The sequence below is a fragment of the Callorhinus ursinus genome, unplaced genomic scaffold (genome assembly GCF_003265705.2).
Source record: "Callorhinus ursinus isolate GAN/ISIS: 27379988/994484 unplaced genomic scaffold, GSC_fseal_2.0 scaffold4, whole genome shotgun sequence".
Taxonomy (NCBI): Eukaryota; Metazoa; Chordata; class Mammalia; order Carnivora; family Otariidae; genus Callorhinus; species Callorhinus ursinus.
This window is the reverse complement of record NW_027397066.1, coordinates 19,746,891-19,760,244: the sequence shown is the minus strand read 5'-3', so window position 1 is coordinate 19,760,244 and position 13,354 is coordinate 19,746,891. Positions and strand designations below refer to the sequence as shown.

At 44.8% G+C, this 13,354-nt stretch overlaps 1 long non-coding RNA gene across 1 annotated transcript; it reads right to left on the bottom strand.

Moving 5' to 3' along the window:
• Window positions 1-1,461: 1,461 nt before the first annotated feature.
• Window positions 1,462-5,800, bottom strand: LOC141372577 (uncharacterized). Its single transcript, XR_012377860.1, has 4 exons — window positions 5,758-5,800; window positions 3,044-3,136; window positions 2,228-2,345; window positions 1,462-2,131 (listed from the first exon to the last, which is right to left on the bottom strand). It is a non-coding gene; the product is annotated as an uncharacterized lncRNA (long non-coding RNA).
• Window positions 5,801-13,354: the final 7,554 nt, after the last annotated feature.

The window sequence follows — 13,354 nt, the reverse complement described above, 5'->3', positions numbered from 1 at the left end:
AGCTTTTATTAGATCTTGGTCTTGCTGACCTTCAGACTGAAACTCCACCATTGGCTCCTGGTTCTCCAAACTTCAGACTCAGACTGGAATTAAACTATAGGCTCTCTTGGGTCTCCAACTTGCCGACTCACCACACAGATCTCAAAACTTGCCTATCTCCATAATCATGTGAGCCAATTCCTTATAGTACACACACACACACACACACACACACACACACACACACACACACACACCCTATTGGTTCTCTGGAGAATCCTAATAACACAGGGAACCAGCTCTTCTTGTTATCTCTTCTATCCCTTTTTTTAGAGTTAAGAAACTTTACTCGGAAGTTCTATTCTCACTGGCTAAATTTGGGGAATGGCACTGCCCAATTGGCTTAGACCAATCTGAATTCCTCTAGGTGACTTGAGGGAGATGCACAGACTGGAAAAATGAAGACTCCTCCAACATAGAAGAGGGGGAAGGAACTGCCAGAGTCAGCTACAGCAGAAAGTAAAGGCGTTCAGGAGCAGCAAGCCTCAGGTCAGGCTCCAGTCAGGCGCCAGCATCCAGGAGGGCCTGAGACACCAGTGACGGTGACTTGCGGCTCTAATCCAGCAAGCCATTTCCTTCTTTCAGGGCCAGAACTTATCCCATCTCTGAGCCCCCTGGTGGACCCCATAAGTGAGACTGGAAGAAGAATGTAGTTGTCTGGAAATAAGGAGGTGCTGAAGGCAAACCCTATGGCCCAATCTTAACAGGAATCTATTTCCTCAGCCATGGAATGTAGAGATTTTCAGATTTTGCCCACTTGTGTCATTCCCAGAACTTGTTCTTACCCTTGAAATGAACTAAAAAATGCTGCAGCTCCCAGAGAATCTTCTGAGAGGCAGTCACATTATCTGTCTGAGACATAGACTGTGAACATCTGTGGTCATGGAAAATACCACAGAAAAATGTCCAGGTGCTAGATGCTGTGCCTTCAGAAAACCACCCAGTCCCTTCCCCTGAGGAGCTTACAATCTGTTCTGGACCCCAAAATATGAGGCTGTAATGAAACTTACCCCTCTTTGTCAGGAGTACTTCCTAAATGCCAGGCACGGAGTTGAGGGCCTCACATGTGTCCAATCCCCTACTTCTCACAACATGACAAGATATATGCCGTTATTCCCATGTTACAGAAAAGGAAATGGGAACTCAAAACCATTCCCTAACTTGTTCGAGTTTAGATGGATGGCAGAGTCAGAACTCACACTCAGCTCGGTCGCACACCAAAATGCAAAGCCTGTGTTCTTGCCCATAAGACACGGGACAAATAACATCTCTTGGATTCTGAGAAAGAGAGAAATTTTTGTGGGTGGGGTAGACATAAAGAGCAAAGATCTCCCAAAAGGAGAGTAGTTTAAGGAAGCTCACCTTGAACGATGAATAGAATTTATTATAAGCTTTCTTTTCTTTCTTTTTTTTTTTTTCCAGAGTGAGACAGCGAGACACAGCAGGGGAAAATGAATCTTCCAAGGTCGTGCCACAAGTCACTAGCCAAGCCTGGCCTGTCACTCAATGTTCTGAATTCCCAGCTCACTGAATTCAGCGATTGAAGCACGGGTGGTAGGACTATGTCAAATTTGTTTGGAATAAAACCCACACCCACAATGTTTCCCCTCTCCTCCTTTCCCCACAGTGCCCCTTGCTCGCTCCACAAACAACCCTCTTACCACCCCCCCGCCTCCCACCGATCCATAAACGGTCCCAGGAAATGCCAGGATCTGAACACCATATTGGCCATGAGGGACTCGGTCAACTTCTTTGCTTTCTGGCTGTTCTAAACAAACAAAGGGCAGTGCACAAGTTATTAGTAAATACCAAGGCTTAGTTTATTGTATAAAACTTCAATCCAACAAATAAATGAGCCATCAAGTTTGAATTTATGTAGCATTCAGAACACATTAAAGCCATCTGACCATGACAAAGGCCTTTCCTGCTTTGAATGATGAAGCCAGCATTGCAAATACCCTTCAGATGAGGCATTAAGCGAGGTCTTTTCAGTTTGTCTCTGGGGACTGTCAAGGTGGAAGGTAAAGGTTTCTGGCACTTTTCTAAAGAATTCTTCTGGGAAAAATCCCATCTTGGCTAACATCTCCTTTCTCTAAAAAAAAATGGTTTGTGAGCCCATAACGGTCAGAACAATTACAGTCACTCAGCTAGGGGTCATCTAGCCGACCGCCCCAAGGTCCTTACTTACATTGAGCTACTCCTGGAGAGACATCAAGGAACACATGACTTCTCATTAAAGGATGCTGGCAGCTGATCACGGGAGGCTCCAGATGCTGTGGTGGCCTGTCTCAGAGCAGTTTCTCCATCTGCAAATTGGAGATAAGCGAATGAGATGGTACAAGAAAGATCATTTTATCAATTCCAAAGCCCAGTCCAAATGAAGGTGTTACTGGGGCGCCTGGGTGGCTCAGTCGGTTAAGAGTCTGCCTTCGGCTCAGGTCATGATCCCAGGGTCCTGGGATGGAGCCCCGCATTGGCCTCCCTTCTCCGTGGGGAAGCCTGCTTCTCCCTCTCCCACTCCACCTGCTTGTGTTCCCTCTCTCGCTCTCTCTCTCTCTCTCTCTCTGTCAAATAAATAAATAAAATCTTTAAAAAAGAAGTGAAGGTGTTACTCTTTTTTTTTTTTTTTTTTAAGATTTATTTATTTATTTGAGAGAGAGAGAGTACATGAGAGGGGGGAGGGTCAGAGGGAGAAGCAGGCTCCTCGCTGAGCAGGGAGCCCGATGCGGGACTCGATCCCAGGACTCCGGGATCATGACCTGAGCCGAAGGCAGTCGCTCAACCAACTGAGCCACCCAGGCGCCCGAAGGTGTTACTCTTAATAAGATATAAGAGAAATAGTTCAGCCCCACCTTCACACTCCGGTTTAGTTTCTCTTTCTTATAGTTTCTCCTATAAGCTTTCCTTATAGGCAGTGGAAAGTTCCTCATCACAGCGGGCATTTCTGCTTTTGCAGGGAGCTCCTGGGGTCTGCATCTGCTATTAATCATTGGGGTTCACTCACTGGCGTGGAGGAGCTCCATCTGGCCAAGGACAGAGACTCTCTGGCAGCAGGTGGTGTTCAGGCAGGCATTGCTTGGAGATGTATTGAGAGAGCCTAGGAGAAATTATATTTGGGTGGTTTTCTTCCCATTGCACCGCCAATTCCCACCCAAATGAAGATCAAAGGCAATATTAAAAGTACCGCCTCCAAAAAGCACCCTAAAAAGGTAGAAGTCCAATAAATCTGGGTGAGAGGGGTTGGAAAGGGAATACTCATTCAGCAAGTTGATCAAACACCCACCACGTGCGGGCACCATGCTGGCTGCTGAGTTACAAAGATGAATAAGATGCAAGGCCTGCTATCTGGGGGGAGTCAGATGTAAACAGACCAGCCCAGGAGTAGACAGGCTCCCGCTGCAAGTAGCAGCCCACCAACTGTGCCTTGCAGAGCCCAGAAGCACGCCCTTGGTTTCAGGGCCTTTAGGGTTAGGACTGATTGGCATGTTTAAGAGTTCCAGGTCATTTTTAGTGCCTCTTTCTTTCACTTCCACAAGGACCTGGGTCATTAACTTCCTCAGTCTCAGCTTGGGGTGGCTGATCTCAGTGGAGGCACCATGGGGAACATCCCATGCAAATTCTCTACTAGAAGGCATATTGGGGGACAGGAAAGAGCAGAAAGCAACCAAGGGTCCAAAGAGGACAAAGGAGACAAAGTGATCAAACAGAATAAATGCAGTCCTTGGTCTCTAGATGTCTGAACTTTTGTGTAAGAGCTGGAAAAAATTACGAATATTTACAAAATTCTCGTGCTAGACTCTCAATCCCACTGTCTCAATCCCATTTGGACCCAGACCTAGATGACTTCCAATCTAGACTCTGAGCTGGGCCCTGCACTGCCCCCGCCCAAGTCTTCTACTTTTGACTCCTCGTTAAAGGCCTGATCTTTTGAAAATATGCTTTGAAGATTAACGTTCAGAGGAGATTATGGGTATAAAGCACCAAGTGTAATACCTGGAACCTACTAAGTGTTGAATATATGACAGCGACTTGTCCTCCTACTATTATCATCATGCCGTGGTGGGAGCTCAGAGACCAGAATCCAGCTCTGACAGAAGGCGCCGGGGGGGGGGGGGGGGGGGAGAGTGAGGCAAATTATCAGTGTATTCAAGGCAGGACCCAGGTCCTAAAAGAAAAGACGGAACCAGGTGAATTCCGGATGGTGGATCTTTGTGCTAAGCAACAAGGCTGCAGAGTGTGCGTGTCTGTCCGTCCAATGGTCCATCCATCCAACAGAATTTTTCCAAGCACATCTCATGGGCCTGGCACTGAGGATAAAGTGATGAACCAAACAGGCATTAGCTCTGATCCCATGAAGCTTAAAGGTGGGGAGGATGGACAACAGTAAACACAGAAGGAAATAAGTCTGTCATGACACATTGAGGAGAGCATCATGAATGTGATGCACAGGGTGCTCTTATGGAGAACCCTGGAGGAGAAAACCTACTGAGAATATCAAGGAAGTCCTGGTGACACTTAAAACAGACTTGAAGGATAAGAAGCCAGCCCAGGAAAGGACGTGGGCAGAGCGAAGGGAGACCTGTCCCACACAGAGCTACCCAGCAGGCCACCCAATGGCCAATCTTGGCACGAGAGCTCACTTCCAAGCCCTCAATTCATGAGAGAGTGAAAGGTGGTGAATGACTGTCCCTGCATCATTGGTTTGGAGACTGGAGCCCTGGGGTCCTAAAGGGGGCCAGGAGGAGCTAGAACATCAAAAACAAGGACACAAGTAAGGGCCCATGAGTTGCCATCCAGACTCTCCCCAAATTCCTCCTGAGATGCCTGGAAGGAAGGGGTTGGGTCTGGGTCTGGGGAACCTGATGGGGACAGGCCACCCGGTGAACTCTAGTCAGTCTGTTTTCCAAAGCCCCAAAAAGAGCACTACTGCTATTTACATTTCAATGTAAATCAAGCCGCCTTCAACCAGCAAGGCTGTGTAAACTTGCGTTTAATGTCAGGTTTATATTAATATTTGCATTAACAAGATTGATCGTTTACATAACAATGCATATGCACCGTCTGGGCTAGGTTTGGGTTTACACACATTTGCATAATGTTTACAGATTGATTGATTAGACAAACTGTGCATAAATCCAAGTAAACTATTCGTTGTTTGTTTATTTTTTCTATTGGGGCTGGGTAGCCTATATCTTAATAAGTGGGCTAAACTGAACCTCAGTCCTCTACTATAACCTTCACAGAAGACTTAATAGTTTGGAAAAGTATTTTTCGCTGAAAAAGAGAGAGATGAAATCATTGGGGCTATTTTGTCCTTTAATCTCCTGCACTGACTGGTTAAGGAGGACCCTGGCTGTAAACTATGCTCTAACAGATAAAACCGGGCTGTAGGCAGAAAAAAACGGGATTCAAGGCCCCTTCTGCCTTTGCTGGGGCAGGAGAGTTTCTTAGAGACGGTCAGGTTTGGCAGGGACCTTGACGGGGCGTCTACACCGCTGCTACGCGCGCGGGTCTGGACAAGCCAGGGAGACTGCAGCTTCATTTTATACCTTGAGCACCTCCATCTGGCTGAAGAATGATCTGGGTACTTAGCCCCCAAGCCCAAGCAGACGAAAGCCCGGAAGAGGACAGTAGAAAAGATTTTAGAAGAGAAAGATACCATGCAGAAAGAAATTAAAATCAACTAATTTTTTAAATCTTTGTTTCTTTTTCACGGACCTTCTTATGGAAAGTTCTGTTAATCACTTCCTCCACATTCACGGTACGGAGTCTGCAGGGATCCATGCGCGGTCCTGATCTGCATTCCAATTCATTCCCACCGCACAAGGGGTACCGTACCACTCAACTGTGCCCAAAAGACCTTTGGAAATCATGGAAATAAACAAAGACCAACCAAATGAGAATAAGCAAAGGCTATTTATTACAAGTTTGCTATTAGCAAAGGGGTCCAGCCACTGTCGCTTGCATTTTGGCAGAGATTCAAAGGCAGGCAGAGGAGTGGGAAAGTTTCATCGTGGGAAGGGGGAAGGCTTCATGCATGTCCCAATTGGAGGCTGTTGGCCGAAGCTGGAGGTGGGCTAACTAGAAGCGAAGCATCCCTATGTGACTTTGGGTTTGGGGTTTGGCTTTCTCTGACTGGTATCTTAAGTTGGAAGTGGGGACAAATATTAGGGAAGCTGTCAGTTATTAATCAAAACCTGGCCACTTGGGGCCAGAAGTTGTCGTTTAGTTTTTGGATCGGTTAGAAGCCTGACTTCCCACAGAAATGACTCAGCAGGCTGGCTTCCGGGGCTGGTTATTTGAGATAAGGGTTTGGTTTCTTGGGCAGGCTGCTCCAAGTTGTGGGTCAGAGTTCTATTTTTATATAGGGTCCGGCCATTGTCTTTTTGTATATTCAATCTCAAGATACGGGTACCTTATGAAATAAGTAGTGTTGTTTTCTGTGTATGTGTTTTTAATTTTCTAAAGAGCATTGTGCATAAATCTCTTGGTGTTCTTACTTTTTGCATGCAATGTTATGAGTCAAGGGTATATCTGGGTTGTCGTATGTGTATAGAACATCACACCTATGGCTGCATATGCTCCCTTGTATACATACATCAGTATGCACCTTCCACTTTTCTATCAAGTTGCCTCAAGTAACCACCACCACTGCCAATGCTGAGATCAAGATCCTCACATGTGTTCACTTGGGAAACAGTATGCCAGAGTTCCTATACTCAGTGTAAGAGAGCTGAGTCATAAGACATGTGCTCCTTCATTTCAGTATCACTAGACTGTTCTCAGAGTGGTTATAAAACTTTCTATCCTATCAACGATGCGTAAGGGTTCTCATTTTCCCACATCCTTGCCAACACTTGGTGGTAATAGGCTTTTTATTTATGGAACACGGGAGGGTACAGAGTAGTCTCGATTCCACTGATGTTTTAATCTTCTGATCATTTATTACAAGAGAGGTTGAGCCTCTCATTATATGCTTATGACACATTCAAGATTTTCCCTTCTGTGAGCTCTCTGTTCATATGCTTTACCCATCTTCTACTGGTTTCCCTGTCTTTTTCTTGTTGTTTTACAGAAGCTCCTTGTATGTTCTAGATGTTAAATCCTTGTTGGTTTTGGAAGTTGCAGAAGTTTTCTCTCAGCCTGCCCCCTTCTTAAAGTCTAGTGAGCTTTACTGAATAAAACTTTTGAATTTTAAAGCAGACAAATTCATCAATTCTTTGTGGGTTAGGGGGCCACTATAAGAAGTTCTTCCCTAGCCTAAAGAACACAAAAACAATCTTTTCCACTTCTATCAGCTCCGTGAAAGGGGTTTTTAACCTGGAGGGCATTAACCTAAAATTCAAGGTGTCAGTGAACTTGGAATAAATTAAGTATATCTTCACCTTATGTGACAGTTGTTATGGATATCTCAAAATTTTGCTTATGCTCATCACTATTTCAAAATTGCCACAGTTATGAGATTTACTACTAGAGCTTATCAGTTAATACTTTCATAAAGCAGCATATATTTTACTTCACAATTTTTTAAATGTCTGCATTTCTGCAAAATTGGTTTCCTTGGTAATTCTGTCTAGTTCACTTTATGCATTTAAAAACATTATTCTGAGAAGGAGTCCATAGGTTTCCTCAGATTAACAAAAGGACCAATGTTAAGAACCCTACTTCATCAGTTTACCTTTCATATTCAGGTCTTAATCTGAAGTTCATCTTTGTATATAATGTGGATTTGATTCCTACCTCACACCATATGCCAACAGTGTAGGCAGGGCAATCGTCTCTTCCAAGCTGATTTTTGGTGCCATCTTTATTATGATAAATTTTCCATACATACCTAAGTTTGTCTCTGAGCTTCTTCTATCAAGCTTTGGCTGATCCAGGCTAAAATTCTAAAATATCCAAAGGTGGATGGAGCAGAATTCAGCTTTTGGAAGTGTATTTGATTTCAGCTATTTTATTATCTTATGTTCATTTTCCTCTGCTTGTTTTTAATATAATGAATTAAAGAAAGATTTTTAAAACATGTTATTTAAAAATGCATGGTTTAGGACTGTTGGGTTTTGAACGAGAAAGCCTGGGCTCCCATCCATTCTAATACCAGGAGTTGGCCAACTTTTTCCGTAAAGAATCAGATAGTAAATATTTTAGGTTTGGCAAGGCTAAACTACTCAACTCTGTCCTTGCAGCATGAAAGCAGCCATAGACAATATGGAAGCAAATGAGCATGGCTGTGTTCTAATAAAACTTTATTTATAAAAACAAGCTGGCTAGAGTTGGCCTACTAGCCATGGTTTACCAAACCCTATTCTATAATACCTATAGTAAATGCCTCCCCACATAAGGTAGCAATGGTCTTTATTGTGAAACTCATCAAAGAAATTATTTTTTTTTTTAAAGGACCCAGATCTGTGGAGCTGGGCATCAGATGTTTTTATTTGCTATCCTGGTGTTATTTATACTACATGATATAATAAAAGGTTGTAACGGTAAATCCAGATAATAGAATATTATGTAACCATTTAAAAATGTTTATGGAAATCTTTCACAACATATGCAAACATTCATGATATCATCTGAACTTGAAAATAGGACAAAAATAATACATATAATATATAAATTATGTTCAAAGATGCATAGAGAAAAACCTAAAAGAAAAAATGTCAGTGACAGCATTAGGAGCATGAAATTATGGGTGATTTTGATTTTCTTCTGAATTTTGTCTATATTTTCTGTTATTTCTATAGTGAAGCTGTATTATATTTAACATAAAAAAAAACATTTTCTAAGAAATTTTAATGGATGGTATCCAAAATACAGTCTGGATAAATTCCCTTAATGTCAAAGAGCGCTGAGCAGATGAGCAATGGAAAAACCTTTTTAGTAATAACCTGATAATTCAGAATGTACCAACTCAAACCAAAGCCAATTGTAACTTTTCCTTTGTGTTGAAAAAGCAAGTAATGGACCAATATTTCAGAAAATATTGAATGTATTCATCTTGTAGACTCTCATCAGAGCCTCACATGGTATGTTAAGAGTTTTCCAAGGATTCTCTCCATTAACCTTTCCAGCAGCCCTCGAAGATGGGTTTTGCTATCATCATCTTCATCATCATCTTTATTTCCATTTCAAACCTGAAGAACCTGAGGCTTATCCCACTGAAATATTTTATCCAAGCTCTGTGTACCCAGCAAGTAATGGAGGTGGAATACAAATCCAGGAAGATCTAAGGCTCACCCAAGCACTGGAAAAATCAGACTTTTCCCCAACACTGCAGAAATAACTATTCGAAGCTTAGCGTTTCCATCCGTTGAGGTGCTAGTTTCAAGTAGTTATTACTTATTCACCAAAGCAGTTTCCAACAGGACCTCTATTTACCCAAACTTGGTCTGGTTGTTCTCTTTCTCTTCTGATCTTTGGAAGGGCTTCATTTCTTTAAAAAGACCCACCAGTCAGACGTTTCACTGGTTCGTGCAGCAAAGCCTCTCCCCTTCTTTCTGGCTCTCCCCTTTGTGACCCTGGTGGCGCAGAATCACAGAGCTTGTGTTTTTCTAGGATGTACCGCAGTGGAGGCCACCGCCGGGCTTTGACTTTGGACGGCTTCCTGTGGAAGGCACCTACTAGTCCTTAAGTACTGTGCCCCTCCCCCCACTTATACCTGCCCCACATTGATTTCGCTGGTGTTGCTCCAACAGCCCGGCTCACTCCCACCTCAAAGTATTGACATTTGGTGTCTCCTTAGCCTCGAATAGCTATCTCCCAAATCTTCCAGTGGTTGATTTCTCATCCTCATCTCTTGGCACTAAGGTTCCCACCCCAGTGGAGCCTCCGTGATACCCTTACCTAATATCCCCCTCCCTTCCCTGGTTCACTTGCCATCTCTCCCCTGTGGCCTGACGAATTCTTTTGTTTGTGGCACTTCACACTGTCTATACCCATCTCACCAATTTTTTAAATATTTGTTGTTTGTGTCCTCCATTAGAGTAGTAGTTCTCTGTGGATAGAAACCCTGTTTGGCTTCTTCATTGCTACATTCCCTGTTCCTGGCGCCTAGGAGGTCCTCAGTAAAGAGGTGTTGAATAAATTATCCCATTTAATCTTTCCAGCAACCCATATCACAATGGGTTGTGATCCAACCCAATCCAACACGCCCTGCACTACGCTTGAGGGCACTCGGTCTCAGAGAAGTTAGAATAATTTGCCCAAGGCACACAGCTAAAGACTGGAGGAGCAGGGCCACAGGAAGTTCACACTAGGGGGCAGAGTGGACCACAGGGCCAGGCTCTGTAGTATTGAAAGGATGGTGTGCCCCCTGGTTCCAGTGGGGAGATATGATTGGCTTATTTTGATAATTCTGCATGCTAGCAAAGAACTGAAGCCCGCTACTCAGGGATACACCTGGTCCTTTTAATAAGGAAGGTTGTTTTTCTAGGGGACCTTATCTGCAGAAGCAGAAGGGAGAGGGGAATTGGGGATGAGGGCATTGGGGGCCCTCCCAATTTCACCAGATGTCAAGTCAGCACATAAGATTGGACCTTAATTTTAGGCTTTTTATTGCACTCATGTTACAAACTGTGTTAATGGTAAGAGAGAAAACAAGAGGACTGGCAGCAAGGAGATGAAGTAGAAGTCCTCGCTAATCAAGGCAGCCCCACGTTAAAGAGGCTCAGCCAGCGCCCCCTGAGTGCAGTGCACGGTCCTTCCCAAAATGCTCTGCAATCTTCAGAAGATTCTTTCTTATCTCAGGATATACTGAGAAATTGGCAAGACTGGTCTTTCTGGAAAGAAACTCAAGGGCAGTATTTTAGGGCATTTGAGCTCATGAAGATGATGGCCATTGGCAGACTGAGTGTGCTGGAACCCGTTCAACACTTACCCACAATACCCATGGCTCTTGGTAGTATGATTTTAAACACCCATAAAAATCAAGCTTTATTGATGGGGAAAACATAATATCTCCTTGGAAGTGGGCCCTGTTTGGTGCAAAGACGGTATACACAATGTTCCAACTATAGATAACTGACCCAGGAGTCCTCTGGGGCTATCGCGGCCTCAAACACAAACTCGTTCAAAACCGCCTGATTGGCATCTAAGTCACGTCACTCGTGCCTGCATTTCGGATGCTTGGGTGGAGCAAACATCAGATTCTCTTCAGGATGTGGGCTGCAGAGACATGAGCCGTTCTTTTTTCCCTTTGGCCTGTGCACATGTCTATGTGGTGGTGTTTGTTGCTGCTTTTTATCTTCATTTTTTTGAGAGTGTATTCCTTCTGGACCTGAACATCCCCACACAGGAAGGAGGAGGTGAGCGCTGAGCTGGACAGTTCCCTGACCTGCTGGGCAAACATGCAACCTTCTCATGTGCGTCACTTGGAGAGGCGTGTCCTACACGCCCTCCGCTCCTGCCTAACACGTACGTGAGTGTGCGCGTGCGCGCGCACACACACACACACACACACACACACACACACACACACACACACACAGAGTTGTATGCTAACGCCACAGACTGCCCGGGTCAGCCTACCTTTTGCCACTTGCCACCTCACCCTTTCACTCCTGCCGGAGAGAACATGGGCAGACAGTACAACGCCTTCACCTCCCAACAGCCCCATTCTGTAATCCTAGTGTCCAGGGTCTGCCCCCGGGGTGGGTGGTGCAGAGAGCAGCTTCTCCGGCTGCCCCATGTGACCTGATCAGAGTCAGCAGGGTCAAGACCACAGCAGCAGCTAGAGGATCGGACCTATCAATTCCTCCCCCTGAGCTGTTCTCCTTCTTCAGCCCTGTCTCCACCTCGGTTCAGACCAGCATTGACATCCCATGAACTGTAATCGCAGCCCTTTAACTGGCCTTGTCTCGAGGTTTGCCGCTGCCCAACCTAGTCTGGTGACATGACCCCGTCCTTGCCCTTGGGCTTCTTGCCTGGGCTCTGCTCTAAACACAGTCTGGCTCTGGCCTGTCTTCCGCTGCAGCCCTCCCCAGAAACAGAGTCTGCAGGCCAATGGGGATGGTCCCACTAAAGCCCATGTCCCTCCCTCCTTCCCTTACCCTCCCCCCCAACACAAATTCAAGACTGCCTTTCGAGACGCCCAGGACCTTGCATTCCCTCTCAAATTCACATTCCAGACCTACTAAACGATTTGCATTCCCTTAGCAGACAGTGCAACTGGTTTTATCATTATCTCTTTACTTTTTTTTTTAAGATTTTATTTATTTATTTGAGAGAGAGTGAGTGAGAGAGCCAGAGAACACAAGCTAGGGGAGCAGCAGAGGGAGAGGGAGAAGCAGGCTCCCCACTGAGCAGGGAGCCTGATGCAGGGCTCAATCCCAGGACCCTGAGATCATGACCTCGGCCGATGGCAGATGATTAACTGACTGAGCCATGTGAGCTCCCCTATCTCTTTGCTTTCTGATCCTCTTCCTCCCTGCTGCACCTTGAAAACCAAGACTCGTCATCCACTGGTGTCTCCCCAGTTTCCAGGACTGGGCTTCACACACAACCAGCTCTTGGGGAACACGCAGCTGAGGGAAGGAAGCAGGAAGGGGCCACCAGAGCTGGATTCTCTGCCTACAGGATCAATGGCACCGAGTGTCTGAGCAGCCTCAATCCACACACCTCAGGGCTCCAAGGAGCTTCAGCTCTGATCGTGTGGGGAAAAGAGGAATGAGTGGGATAAAGAGCATATAATAAGTAACAAGAAATGTTTACATGGAGATAATAGTGAGAACAAGCCCTCATGAGAAGTTCCTCCAGAATCACAAGCTGCAGACCCCATATAATCTCTGCCATGAGCTTGCAGCGTGGCCTAAACTAAGCCTAAGCTTCTCAGCTGTCTTTGCAGCACAAAAGTGGCCGCAGACAATGCATAACTGAATGGACGCGATTGCGTTCCAATAAAACTTTATTTACAAAATCGGACAGTGGGCCAAATTTGGTCCCCTGGCCATAGTTTGCCAACCCCTGATCTCAGTGATCTCAAGCATTAACAAACCTTATCTGAAAAAAAAGTTGGGGATGTAATATCCACTTTTTAACAGCTGAAGAGACATTATATGAAATTATCTTGAAAATTATAATGAACTAAAACACTAGAGAAGTGTACATTCGTAGTGGTAGCAGTAACGTTAATATGCTATAGTTAGCCCCATTAATTAGGAACATTTATTAAGTACCCACTGGATACTAGATGCATTGCTTTCATTATTTTACTCAGTCCTCAGCAAGATCTTGCAAAGAAAGAAACAGCTGACTGATGGGGAAACTGAGGCTCAGAAATTAGCTCAAACATTACAGAGTGTTAGAGGCAGGGCTGAAT